This window comes from Nuphar pumila, chromosome 8 (genome assembly GCF_984573655.1).
Source record: "Nuphar pumila chromosome 8, dmNupPumi1.hap1.1, whole genome shotgun sequence".
Classification (NCBI taxonomy): Eukaryota; Viridiplantae; Streptophyta; class Magnoliopsida; order Nymphaeales; family Nymphaeaceae; genus Nuphar; species Nuphar pumila.
The window spans coordinates 112,990,524-113,003,139 of NC_143256.1; the positions used below are offsets into that span (position 1 = coordinate 112,990,524).

The 12,616-nt window shown below is 38.6% G+C and overlaps 1 long non-coding RNA gene across 1 annotated transcript in view; it reads right to left on the reverse strand.

Annotated features, from left to right (window-relative positions):
- The window catches only part of LOC149830263 (uncharacterized), a 30,248-nt gene extending 18,882 nt beyond the window's left edge, over positions 1 to 11,366 (reverse strand). The window contains exon 1 of the long non-coding RNA XR_016433839.1: positions 10,771 to 11,366. This is a non-coding gene — a long non-coding RNA (uncharacterized LOC149830263). The remainder of the gene's footprint in view (positions 1 to 10,770) is intronic.
- Positions 11,367 to 12,616: the final 1,250 nt, after the last annotated feature.

Below are 12,616 nucleotides of genomic sequence, written 5' to 3' on the forward strand. Positions count from 1 at the left end.
ATATGATTGAAAAAATGATAATAAAAAAAGAAAAATCTTTTGTCATAACTATAGAGAAACGGGGCACATCAAACCTTTTTGCCCAGAATTCAAAAAGGTTTGGAAAAGAGTAGCTACCTTAGAAGCTCCTCAAGAAGACAAAGATACCAACAACTCTGGTTACAAAAACATGTCTTTGTCTCAACTCGCAAAAGCTCTACAACCGCTCCTTAAAGGCTAATCCTCCACTCCTCAAAGACTCATCCTCCTTAACCGGTATCACGGTCTCCTCTTCCTCACCTCTCGGTAAGATCTCTTGGCTCTTAGATTCCGATGCTTCATTTCATATAACCCCTAATGAAACTATACTCTCCCACTATAGTATTAATTCAAGTGCATCTAATGTTTTTACTGTGGCTGGATCCTCTCTTGAAATTAAAGGAATTAAAATTTTTATAAATTTTTCAAAATTTCCTATTCCGAAAGTCAAAATTGTGCCAAAACTTAATTTAAATCTTCTTTCAATTTCCCATATTATTGACCACAGTTGTAGTATCTCTTTCACTTCTGACAGATGTATTATACAAGACCTTCAATCTAGCAAGCATATTAGGGAAGGTCATAGAGAAGGAGACCTCTACTACATGGACCAGTTGATTATTCCCAAAGATACTTTTTGTTTAAATATACAAAATTTTGTAGGATATCGATAAAATCTGAGACGTTGACATTCCTATCTAGTAATCTCTCTCTCCATAGAATCCCATGTGAGTAGCTTTCCTAATTTCTCTCTCTACTAAAATACATTTATACCACAACTAATTTAGTAAATGATAATAAATAATCACAACACTCCTTGTCATTTAACAAAATGTTGTGTGATGTGGGTACTCCTATAAAAAAAATAATAATAAATAATTTAGTAAATTAATTCAGCCCAAACCACTCTCCTTTGTCACTTTTAAAATGTTATAATACAACTAATTTTTGGATGCCTGATATCCCTCATTGCTCCTTTATAAGGGATGCACAATGATCAGAGCTAGCTCGGGCTCGAACCAATGAAGCTCGGCTCGAACTCGTTCGAAAAAATAAATGAGCCAAGCTTTAACAAGGGTCCAGGCTCAGTACACATAAACGAGCAGAGCTTGAAGAGGCAATCTAGCTCAGATAAGCTCGATAAGCCCGATTAAGCTCGGCTCACATAGTTATATAAAGAAATTAAATTTTACATATGTATGTTTTATTAATAATATGGTCACAAAGAGAAGAGAAGTCTTACCTTAATGGGTAAGTCGTTGGTCACCTTTGGAAATGGTGTGGGTTCAAATTCCACTATTTTCCTCTCTTTCAAAGAAGCTTTTTACACAAATTTCAAAACTGAAAATGTTTTTAAATTAAAGGTGCTCAGCTCGAGTCGACATGAGCTTTTCTCGAGCTCGACTTGAGCCGATGCCAGCCAAAGGATGTTCAAGCTCCGCTTGAGCTTGAGCTGAGCTTGAACAACCAGATTTTATTCTCGAGCCGAGCCAGCCCAAGCTCGACTCAAACCCAGCTCGCGTACATCCCTATTTATAAGTAGTATAGATATAGATTTTAAAGTACTTATAACATTTTCATTGCCGACATTCAGATAAGCATTGCCCCCACCAATGCTCATCCAACAATGATGCTAGCCATTTATAAGACCATCCCTAAGTACAAGGTAAAGAGGCAGCATATGGTGCATTGTCTTTTCTTCTTTGGGAAAATCATATCTATTTATTAAGTCACAACCAGGATGTACAAGCTGATTGCAAGTAGCCCTCTTCCTTGTCTCAATTATGGAACTATACAGGAAACTCTGTCATCAGTATATTAGAAAAGGAAGTTGCACCCAGAGTTACCAGAACCACCATAGGCAGTGGGGAAGCATGCTTCCCCAAAGCGCGTTGTGGAAGCGCGAAACGTCTCGCTTCCGAAACGTGGTGGGAAGTGCACAAAAAAATGGAAAGCATGCTTCCCCCTTTTCTTCATTTTTTTTTGTTTTTATTTTTTTTCCTCTTTTTCGCTTCCCCCTCGCTTCCTAGGTCGCTTCCGAGACGATTCCTAATTTGCTTCTAAGTCCTCTCCCGCTTCCTAAAATTTTGAAAGTGCCTCGCTTCCGCTTCCTAAATCGCTTCCCGCTCCCGCTTCCTCAACTGGCAACTCTGGTTGCACCTATCACGATCACATCATGTATATATAGAAGTTATCTTCTTTTGAAAAAAAACAAATGTCTTCTACTAAGATGAAGCATCCTTAAACAGTCTCCATGATCAGCTCCTACGAGTGTACTGCTTCCACTATATTTGGCAACTCCAACTCCATGATCTCCCCCTCCTGAATCATTATCTTGCCCAGAGTTACCGGAAACGCATATGCATAAGGGGAAGCGCGCTACCCCGAGACGCGCTTCGGAAGCGCGAAACGCGGTGCTTCCGAAACGCATAGGGAAGCGCACGTAAAAAAGAAGCGCGTCCCCCTTTAAAGGGAAGTGTGTCCCCCTTTAAAGGGAAGTGCGTCCCCCTTGGGGGACGTGCTTCCCTTTAAAGGGGGACGCACTTCCCTTTAAAGGGGGACGTGTTTCCCTTTAAAGGAAAACACGTTCCCCTTTAAAGGGAATCGCGTCCCCCTTTAAAGGGGGACGCGTTTACGAAATACCAATTTTACCCTTTTTCAAAATGAAATTGACACGTGAAAAACAAGAAACTAAAAAAAATCTGAATAAGGGCAAAACAGACATTTTAAAAAAATCATGAAAACTTAAGAACGAAGGCTCAGGGTTTTACTTTTTCACCCGACTCCTCTCTCTCTCTCTCTCTCTCTCTCTCTCTCTCTCTCATTTTTGGCCACCGACGACCGGCGACCTCCGACGACCGGCGACCTCCGACGACCGGCGACCTCCGACGATCTGCGACCTCCAACGATCGGCGACCTCCTACGATCTGCTACCTCCGCCGATCTGCTACCTCCGCCGATCTGCTACCTCCGACGATCGGCGACCTCTGACGATCGGCGACCTCCTCCTTTGTTGACATCCGAAGACCTCGATCGACGTTGGCAATGTCTTTGTTCAGGTATGTTCCTCTCTCTTTCACTGACGTCCGGCGACCTCTCTCTTTCGATTCGCTCGAGGTCTCATCCACTATTCATTCTTGTGTTCAGACTGTTGATCCATCAAAGTGATCGTGATATTCATACCTCTGTGAATGGTTTGTTTCGTGAGTAGCAAGTTGTAGGGATTCAATGCAGTGGCGTAGCTAGGATTCATGTGGAGAGGGGGGCGGGGGGCAAACAGGGGTGTAGCAAAAAAAAAAATTGTGTGAGAGTCGGGGGAAGCGTCCCCGAAATTTTTTTTTTTTGACATAAAATAAAAAATGGCTACAATTATTAATAAAAATCTATTTCATATGGACAAATCGAACTATTTGCTGCAGTCAGGGCTGGGTAGGACTGGGTTGGGCTACAGAAATGGATAAAAATCTATTTCATATGGAATCAGGGCTGGGCTAGGACTGGGCTTTTAAAAAAAATAAATAATAACTATTACGGGAGCCTCCCGAAACAGTTATTTATTTTTTATTTTTTATTTTTTAAAAGCCCAGTCCTAGCCCAGCCCTGATTCCATATGAAATAGATTTTTATCCATTTTTGTAGCCCAGCCCAGTCCTACTCCTAGCCCAGCCCTGACTGCAGCAAATAGTTTGATTTGTCCATATGAAATAGACTTTTATTAATAAATGTAGCCATTTTTTATTTTATCTCAAAAAAAAAAATTGGCTGATTCACAAATTTTGCTATATGCATTGAGTCTTGGACTCTTGGCTGATTCATGTACTGATTCGTTAAATTTGATTTGATGGGCATATTCTGATAAGAATAAATAGAACTAGTCTGCAGTTCTTTTTAGATTGGATTTATCAAGCTTCTACCTATTTGTGATTTCTTGGGTTAAATTAAATCTGTGGTGTTTCAAGTTTCAACTGTCGTGTTTGTTTGAGATTTAGTTTGATTAAACTTGAATTTTAAGGCTTGATGCTTTCCTCTGTATTCATTACGGGTGTTAATGCTATTAGAAAAAGGAAATCTGATTGGTTTCATAGTTCTGAAATTTAGATTATGACTGTCAAGCTGTGTGTGATACATATTGTCTGGATTATTTTAAGAAATGAGTATGATTAGTTTATGTGCGCTGACACTGAAGTTGTTTAGTAAACCCCACGGTATTTTACGGGAATTCGATTGTAAGGGGCGTTCATGGTTCACTTTGAGTCTTTTTTTTTCTTTTGTTTTCGCATTCCACTCTTCATCTTTTGTTGTTAATAATAGTTTTTTTAAAGTGTTCTAAAATGATTCCTATACTTTTATGATGCAGGTATATTTGCTTGTTCTTTGCTTCAATAATGACCATCACAAGCTATGATCACAATAATTATGATGACGATGATGATTCTTTGTACAATTTGGAGCATGAATCGTCTAGTGGTGTTGGGAAGGACAATGCAAGAAAGGGCAAGACCAAGAGGTCTTCTGATTGTCCATATGAGTTTGAGGACAGAAATGAAAATTGTTTTGATGAGGAAGATGAAGAAGAATATGACTACTATTCTGAAGATGACCAAGATGATGAACCACCTAGCATGCATAAAACAACAGTGCTATGGCGTCATGTATTGAAACAAAAGAAGAGTGGGCAAGGAAAGCAAGGTGAAACCCAGGTTTTTATGTGCAGGCACTGCAAAAATATTTATCATGGGTCATATACTCAAGTTTTTGCACATCTCATGGGATCTTTAAAGGGACAAAGTGTTGGGATTGCCTTTTGCCCTGTAGTTGCAAAAAATGCAGAATTGGCAAAAAAATTTAAGAGGCAAGTTCGCAGAGTGGAGGTTTCATCAAGTGCATTTGAGTTGAGGAGATCAAGAATTGATAATCCGAAGAAGCCTATTAGTATGACTACATCATCTAGTGGGAGCCGAAAAACAATTGATATTCGTGATACCTTTAAAAAGGTAGAAAGATATGATGTAGATCACAAAATTATCAGATTTTTTTGTGCAAATGGCATACCTTTCAATGTGCTTCGATCACCATATTGGGAAGAGATGATATCTGCAGTTAGTAAAGTGTTTGGATATAAACCCCCATCATATGAAAAAGCACGAACAACGTTGCTTGACAGTGAGAAAGAGTGTGTTCACAGAGAGTTAAATGAATTTCGAGAAAAGTTTGAGGAGTTTGGAGTTTCCATTGTCTCAGATGGTTGGACAAATATCAAGAACAAACACTTGATAAATATACTTGCCTCAAACTGTTTTGGCTCTATGTTTTTATATGCAAACGATTTTTCTAATGTGCAACAGTCAGCTGCAAACATTGCCGACTTTTTGAAGACGGAATTTAGACTTGTGGGGCCTTCTAATGTAGTGCAAGTGATTACAGACAATGCAGTAAATTGCAAGTTAGCAGGTAAAGAGTTAAAACAAACGTATAAGTATATTTTTTGGTCACCTTGTGTTGTGCACACACTTAATTTGATCTTTAAGGATTTAACACATGAGTTTCATTGGTTGGGGAAAACATATTTGCAGAGTAAAGAAATTGTGAAGTATATTACAAATCATTCAAAGGCACTGGCAATCTTTAGAAGCAATGAAAAATTAGAGTTAATAAAGATTGCAAAAACAAGGTTTGCTTCACATTATACTACTTTGAAGCGCTTGCTTGATGTGAGGGAGAGCTTGAGGCTCAGAGTAATTTCAGATAGATGGAGTGAGTGGAAGCAGTCATGCACGGATGAAACTATGAAAAAAAGGGTTGTTACAACAGAAACAACTGTTCTTGACGAAGAATATTGAGATTCTGTACGTTTAGCATTATTGATTACAAAACTCATATATAAGATGATTAAATTTTGTGATCAGGAAGGCCCTATAATTGGTGAAGTGTATGAAGGCATGGACAACATGTTGGGGGAAATCAAAGACAATCTAAAAGGACAACTAGATTTGTATAAAAAGATTCATAAGATTGTCTCAAATAGATGGTATAGAATGAATGTGTCTCTCCATAGTCTAGCCCACATGCTTACTCCAAAATATTACGAGTCGGAGTATCTCAAGATCCCAGCAGCAGGAAGGGTCAAACGAGTTTCTCCTGGTAAAAATTTTATTCTATCTATTTAATAAAGTTTAAAGTTTAGCGATTTAATTATTTTATTATTTTATTTGCATTTTCTTGTTATAGTTATTAAACATTTTTTTTGCAGAAAAGGATAATGATATCTTAGACGGTGCAATGCTCGCGCTTGAAGTGATATCTGTTGGAAATGAAGAGCTATCTACACTTTATAGGTTACAACTTATGGCTTTTGCATCAAGAAGTAGAAGATTTAGCCGAAATGCAGCAAGAATAGATGCACTAAATCCTACAATGTTGGTGCTTAATTGGTGGCGTTTTTATGGTGATGATACACCTGAGTTGAGAGCATTAGCCATTAAGGTTTTATCTCAACCTATTAGCACATCTTCTGCAAAAAAAGTGTGGAGCACCTATAGTTATATTCACAATGTTAAAAGAAATAGGCTCAATGAAGATCGTGCTGATACCTTAGTGTATATTCATTCCAATCTTCGATTGATTGACATGTATGATTAAATTATGTTGTACTTTTGTTTTGACATTTTTTTTCTTTTTTTCTATCATTGATTATTTATTACCATTCATATTGTATATTCTTGTTATAAAAAGGTGCAACAATCGCTACAAAGAAGGTCCTAGTCAAAAATGGGATATCAATCCAGAACTTCCTATTGTAGAAGAAAATACGTTGAGATTGGAGGACATGCGTTGGAGAGATTTGGATGATAGTGCACAACAATCAAGCATTATTTCCAAATCCAAACCCAAAGATGCACAAACAAGAGCTCCATTACCTCCAATAATCATACGTACAAATGAAGTTGAAGAGGATACAAATCAATCCAACAGAGCTAATAGAACTGCAGATATACAAGAGCGACCATCAGTTCCTCATGGTCGGATTGATTGTTTCTTTAGCAGGAGACCTAGGCAAGGTATGTTGATATTGTGTTTTTTATATTTTAATTATGATTTTTGAACATTTTAATTTTTTAACGTATTCATTATAGGAAATGAAGGAAGGAGCAGAAGACATGGTCGTGGAGGACAAGACACACGTGATGATGCAGAAAGTTCGTGATCTATTGCTGACTTGAAGGGGAAGAGAAAGATGATAGATTAATGAAATCTTGAATTATTAATTATTTTTTTGATGATGTAGTTGAAGTAATCCAACTTAAAAACTTTTATGTTACTTTTTTGTCATGGTCTTGTAATATTTTGTCGGTTTGATATGTACTTTTATTTTGAATCTTGCATGATGAAGTGAAGTAGTGGATTATGTTAATTTTAATTTTAGAGTTTAGAACTTTGTAGCTTATAATTTAAAGTTTAGAAATTTATAGATTAAAAATTTAACCATATCTCTATGTAATCTTTGAGTTTATTGATTTCTCATTTTCTATGTTGCAGAGATGACAAAATTTACAACAATCACAACATCAAATAACAAGTCATTTGATTCTTTCGTTGAAAAAGGTACACTTTTTGATCAAATTTAATTGTTTTCTTAATGCATTATTTAGTGCTTGCATGCATTTGTTAAATGGTTGCAACAAGAATGCGAATTATGATCTTCTCTTGACGTATGATTTTTTAAATGCATGACAGTTGCAATATGATGCATTTGTTAGATAATTACAACTTATATTATTTATTGTCTTAGATACATGTTTTATTTTGTTAATATTTTTTGATAAAATAAATATATATAATATTATAATTATATTTTCGTGATAATGAGAGTGTTATAGAAATCTAAGTAAAAATCGTGATAATGAGAATTTGGAGAAGTATATGATAGCAAAGAAGGAAGCTAAAAAAGTAGTTCGGAACGCGAGGGATAAGGTATATAAGGAGGTTTATGACAAGTTGGATATCAAAGAGGGTGAGAAGGATATTTATAGGCTTGCAAAGATGAGAGATAGGAAATCGAGGGATCTGGGTATGGTTAGATGTATCAAAGATGAAACACAAAGGGTTTTAGTCAAAGATGAGGAGATTAAGGAGAGATGGAAAGATTATTTTGATAAGCTATTTAATGAAAGTCATGCTCAGGATCTTGGAGACTTTTCCATTCCTTTTCATGAGATGAATCGTGACTTCATGCGCAAGATTCAAAAGAAAGAAATTGCAGAGGCTTTGAAGAAAATGAAATCAAGAAGGGCAGTTGGCCCAGATGGTATACCTATCGAGGCTTGGAAATGCTTGGGAGAGAAAGGTTTAGAATAGTTGACAAATCTTTTTAACAAGATTTGGCGGACAAATAAGATGCCTAATGAGTAGAGGAAGAGTACTTTGGTGCCTCTATATAAGAATAAGGGTGATATACAAGATTGCACAAACTATCGTGGTATAAAACTCATGAGTCATACTATGAAACTTTGGGAGAGGGTGATTGAGTCTAGGTTGAGGAAGGTTGTCATGATATCGGAGAATCAATTTGATTTTATGCCTGAAAGATCTACTATGGAAGCTATACATCTTCTTAGACAACTTATTGAGAGAAATAGAGAGAGGAACAAAGATTTGCATATGGTTTTTATTGATTTGGAGAAGGCTTACGATAGAGTACCTAGGGACGTTCTCTGGTGGACCATGATGAAGAAAGGTGTTTCTCTCAAGTACATTAGTATAATTAAAGATGTGTATGAAGGAGTAGTAACCAATGTCCGCACTTGTGGAGGGGTGACAACCAATTTTCCTATAACGGTTGGGTTACATCAAGGATCTGCTTTAAGCCCTTTCCTATTTGCTATAGTGATGGATGAGCTTACGAGATCAATTCAAGAAAATGTGCTGTGGTGTATGTTGTTTGCTGATGATATTGTTTTGATTAATGAGTCTAGAGCTGGGGTTAATGCTAAGTTAGAATTATGGAGACAGACATTGGAAGCAAGAGGTTTTAAGTTGAGTAAGGGTAAGACAGAATACATGGAATGTCGATTTAGTAAGCAACGAAATAGAGATGGGAGTGTAGTGAAGCTTGGTGAGCAAGAAATACCGGTGGATGTTTCTTTCAAATATTTGGGATCTATCATTCAAAAGTACGGAGAAATTGATGGAGATGTAAATCATAGGATAAAGGTTGGGTGGATGAAATGGAAGAGTGCAACTGGAGTGTTGTGCGATCGTAGAATGTCATTGCGGTTGAAGGGAAAGTTTTATAGGACGACTATTAGGCCCGCTTTACTATATGGTACGGAATGCGTATGCTGAGATGGATGTGTGGAAATACAATAAAAGATAAGATTCGGAACGAGGAGATACGTAAGAAGGTAGGCGTTGCACCCATTGAAAATAAGATGAGAGAGAATCGTTTACGGTGGTTTGGACATATTCGACGAAGGCCTAATGATGCTCCAGTTAGAAGGATGGAGAAATGGGAAAATATATTAGTTAAAAGAGGTCGGGGTAGGCCTAGGAAGACATGGATGGAGGTGATAGGAAAGGATATGAATGCTTTGAACCTCACCGAGGACATGGCATTGGATAGAAATGAATGGAGGAGAAGGATTCATGTGGAAGACCTAGAATGATTTTCTTTGTTGGTTCATATCGCCGACCCCAATTGTTTTGGGATGAAGGCGTAGTTGTTGTTGTTTGTTGTTGTTGTATAATTATATTTTCGCTTCCCTTTCGATTCTTATTCGCTTCTCTTTCGATTCTTACTCGATCGCTTTCTTCTTCGCTTCCTAGGTCGCTTCCGAGACGCTTCCTAGGTCGCTTCCGAGACGCTTCCTAAGTCGCTTCCAAGACGCTTCCTGATTCGCTCCTAAGTCGTCCCGCGCTTTCTGCTTCCTAAAATTTTAGAAGTGCCTCGCTTCCCGCTTCCACTTCCTGTATCGCTTCCCGCTCCCGCTTCCTCGACTGGCAACTCTGATCTTGCCCATAGAAAGTAACTTTTTTTTTCCAAAAACAGGAGAAAATAACTTTGCAAAACTACACTATACCAATCGATAGTCAAAAGCAATAATTTTGTACACCATTCATTGATTTTTGCAAATGTGATCAATTGTATCATCCAAAAACAACACAAAAAGTGTTTCAAGGCAAACAGGAAGGAAGACTAGACCACCCACTAACACCAAACACAAGTTCCGTATCAAGATTGCAACCACATAACAGAAGCAAACGGGAGTTGAACAAACATAATGCAGCTTTTGATTGCAAAAACAACAAAAGGAACGTGGAAATCCTAAGAAACCATCAAATAGTCTCTTTCTTTTGCTTGTTACAATCCATAGCCCTCACCACAACAAAAAGAAAATAGAAAAAAGAAAAACAAGAACAAAATCGAACTTTTCATCAAGTAAATTAACATTTACTTACTGCATTCCTATCCCTGGATTCTTCAGTCCTCAAAGAAATCACAGAACTCAACAGGAATAGTTAACAACAAATTCACGTAAATTAATTAAACGCCGAATTCATAGAAATGTCATATGTGATACATGAAATCAATCAAACTCAAGATCGAACTAAAAAAAAAAACAGAAAGAAAAAACTCAATTTCCCAGAGAAGCAAACTTCATCTCACTGTGAACAACAAAAAATGATGATGACGATGCGCAATTAATCAAAAAAACTATATGAAGGAAACAAAAATGTCATAAGTCTGAGCATTACGAGAACAAGAGGATGATGACGACATTGACGGATCGAGCAAAGAGCAGATCAATCGGAGTGCGAGTCGTAGTAGTAGTAGTCGGCATCGGAGCCAGAATCGGAGTCGTCGGACGACGACGAATCAGAGTAGAACTGGGAGTTCGGGTAGCAGAGGAAGGACCAGAGGCAGAGGGCGAGCCTGCCGATCTGCTGGAGTGGGACGCGGCAGATGAAGTGGAAGACCTGGCGGGTGGAGAGGCGCTCGGGGTTGCAAGAGATGTATTGGCACGCCTCTGCGGACCAAGTTGCGACGGAGACGATCAGGTGGCCGTTGAACACCATCTTCTCCCTCCCTCCTCCTCCTCTTCTTCTTCCTCCTTCCTTCGCCCTAAATTCATGAAGATCTGCGAAGGAGAAGGGGCCGATCCCTCAGATCTAGGGCTTGGGACGAGGCATCTCCCACGGCGATCTAGGGCGAGCGAGAGAGAGAGAGAGAGAGAGAGAGAGAGAGAGAGAGACGATGGCCTTCCTTCCTCCCAGTCCCAGGTTTAATTAACCACTGAGAAACGGGGGCTTGCGAATCGTATCGGACTGAGAAACGGTTTCGCTTCTGATTCGGGGAATCGTTGACTGACGCTCGAGAATATGCTTTAAGGAAATCAACAAAGTATGAGAGGTTAGCTCAGATAGGGATCTAAGCGTTCAATTCCTCCAGTCTGATCATACAAGCAGAGAGAAAAATGTCACTTGGGTTCCAATTTGAATGCATTGAAGCTTGGCAGCCTTATCACGAAAAATGTCAGTTGGGCTCCTCCCATTATTCCAAGCTACGAGAGATAGTCAAAGGGGCGGCAACCAAACAGGTGTTCAACGCAGGATACAATTTGTGGTGGATTTTATACTGTGAGACCATTTATGCTCACTAACCTGCAAGCCTGAAATACACTCCAGATTCTTTATGAGTAACCAAACTCTAGACATTTGCAACAAGGAGGTTGAATGAACAATCACTATGTCATTGGCATACTGAAGCATTGAAAAATCATCAAGGCTCGGAAGAAGAAGGTCATCAATGAAACCATGCACCTTGGATTTTCTGAATAAAGCATTCAGGATCTCCCCCACAATATTAAAAAGCAAAGAGGATAAAGGGCAACCTTGCCCAATACCTCAGGCCAAGCTGAAGAACTCGCCAATTTCACCATTAATTGAGAGAGTTGTTTGTGCCAATGAAACTAAAATCCAGAGCACAAATTTGGACCCAAAACCCAAATCAAGAAGGCAATAACTTAAGAAAGGCCAACTAATTGAATCAAAGGCCTTACAAATATCAAGTTTTAGAATAAAGAATGGGCAGCCTCGAGCGGATAGGGAGTGAACAATCTCATTTGCCAACAAACCATATTCTTGAATGTATCTTTTTCGAAGAAAAGCACACTGAAAAGGGAAGATTATGGAGGACATTACAGGTTTCATGAGGATGGCAAGCAATTTAGCCAATGACTTGTACGGGCTCTGCAAAAGCGAGTTCAGGCGGAATCGGAAGATATCTTCTGCTTGTTGCTCTTTCGGGATGATCCTGCCTCCCAATGGTTTGGCCTCAACGAGTTGTTGAACAGTCGCCAAATTTTGATGATGCTTCCCCCATCATTGGGCTCTCATTTCGAGGCATCAAAGTCGACGCACGAAATCATTGCTAATTCCTAAGAACCCCCTTCGTTATGTGCATGTTGTACCTCCTCTCACCTTTACCCATTGCAACCGGCTACCTTACAAAATGACTTCAATTATTTCTTCTGCCAGATTACCCATCACTCTCTCTTCACCTCTCTCCTACATGTTCTTATCTCCATTCATTTACGGTTTT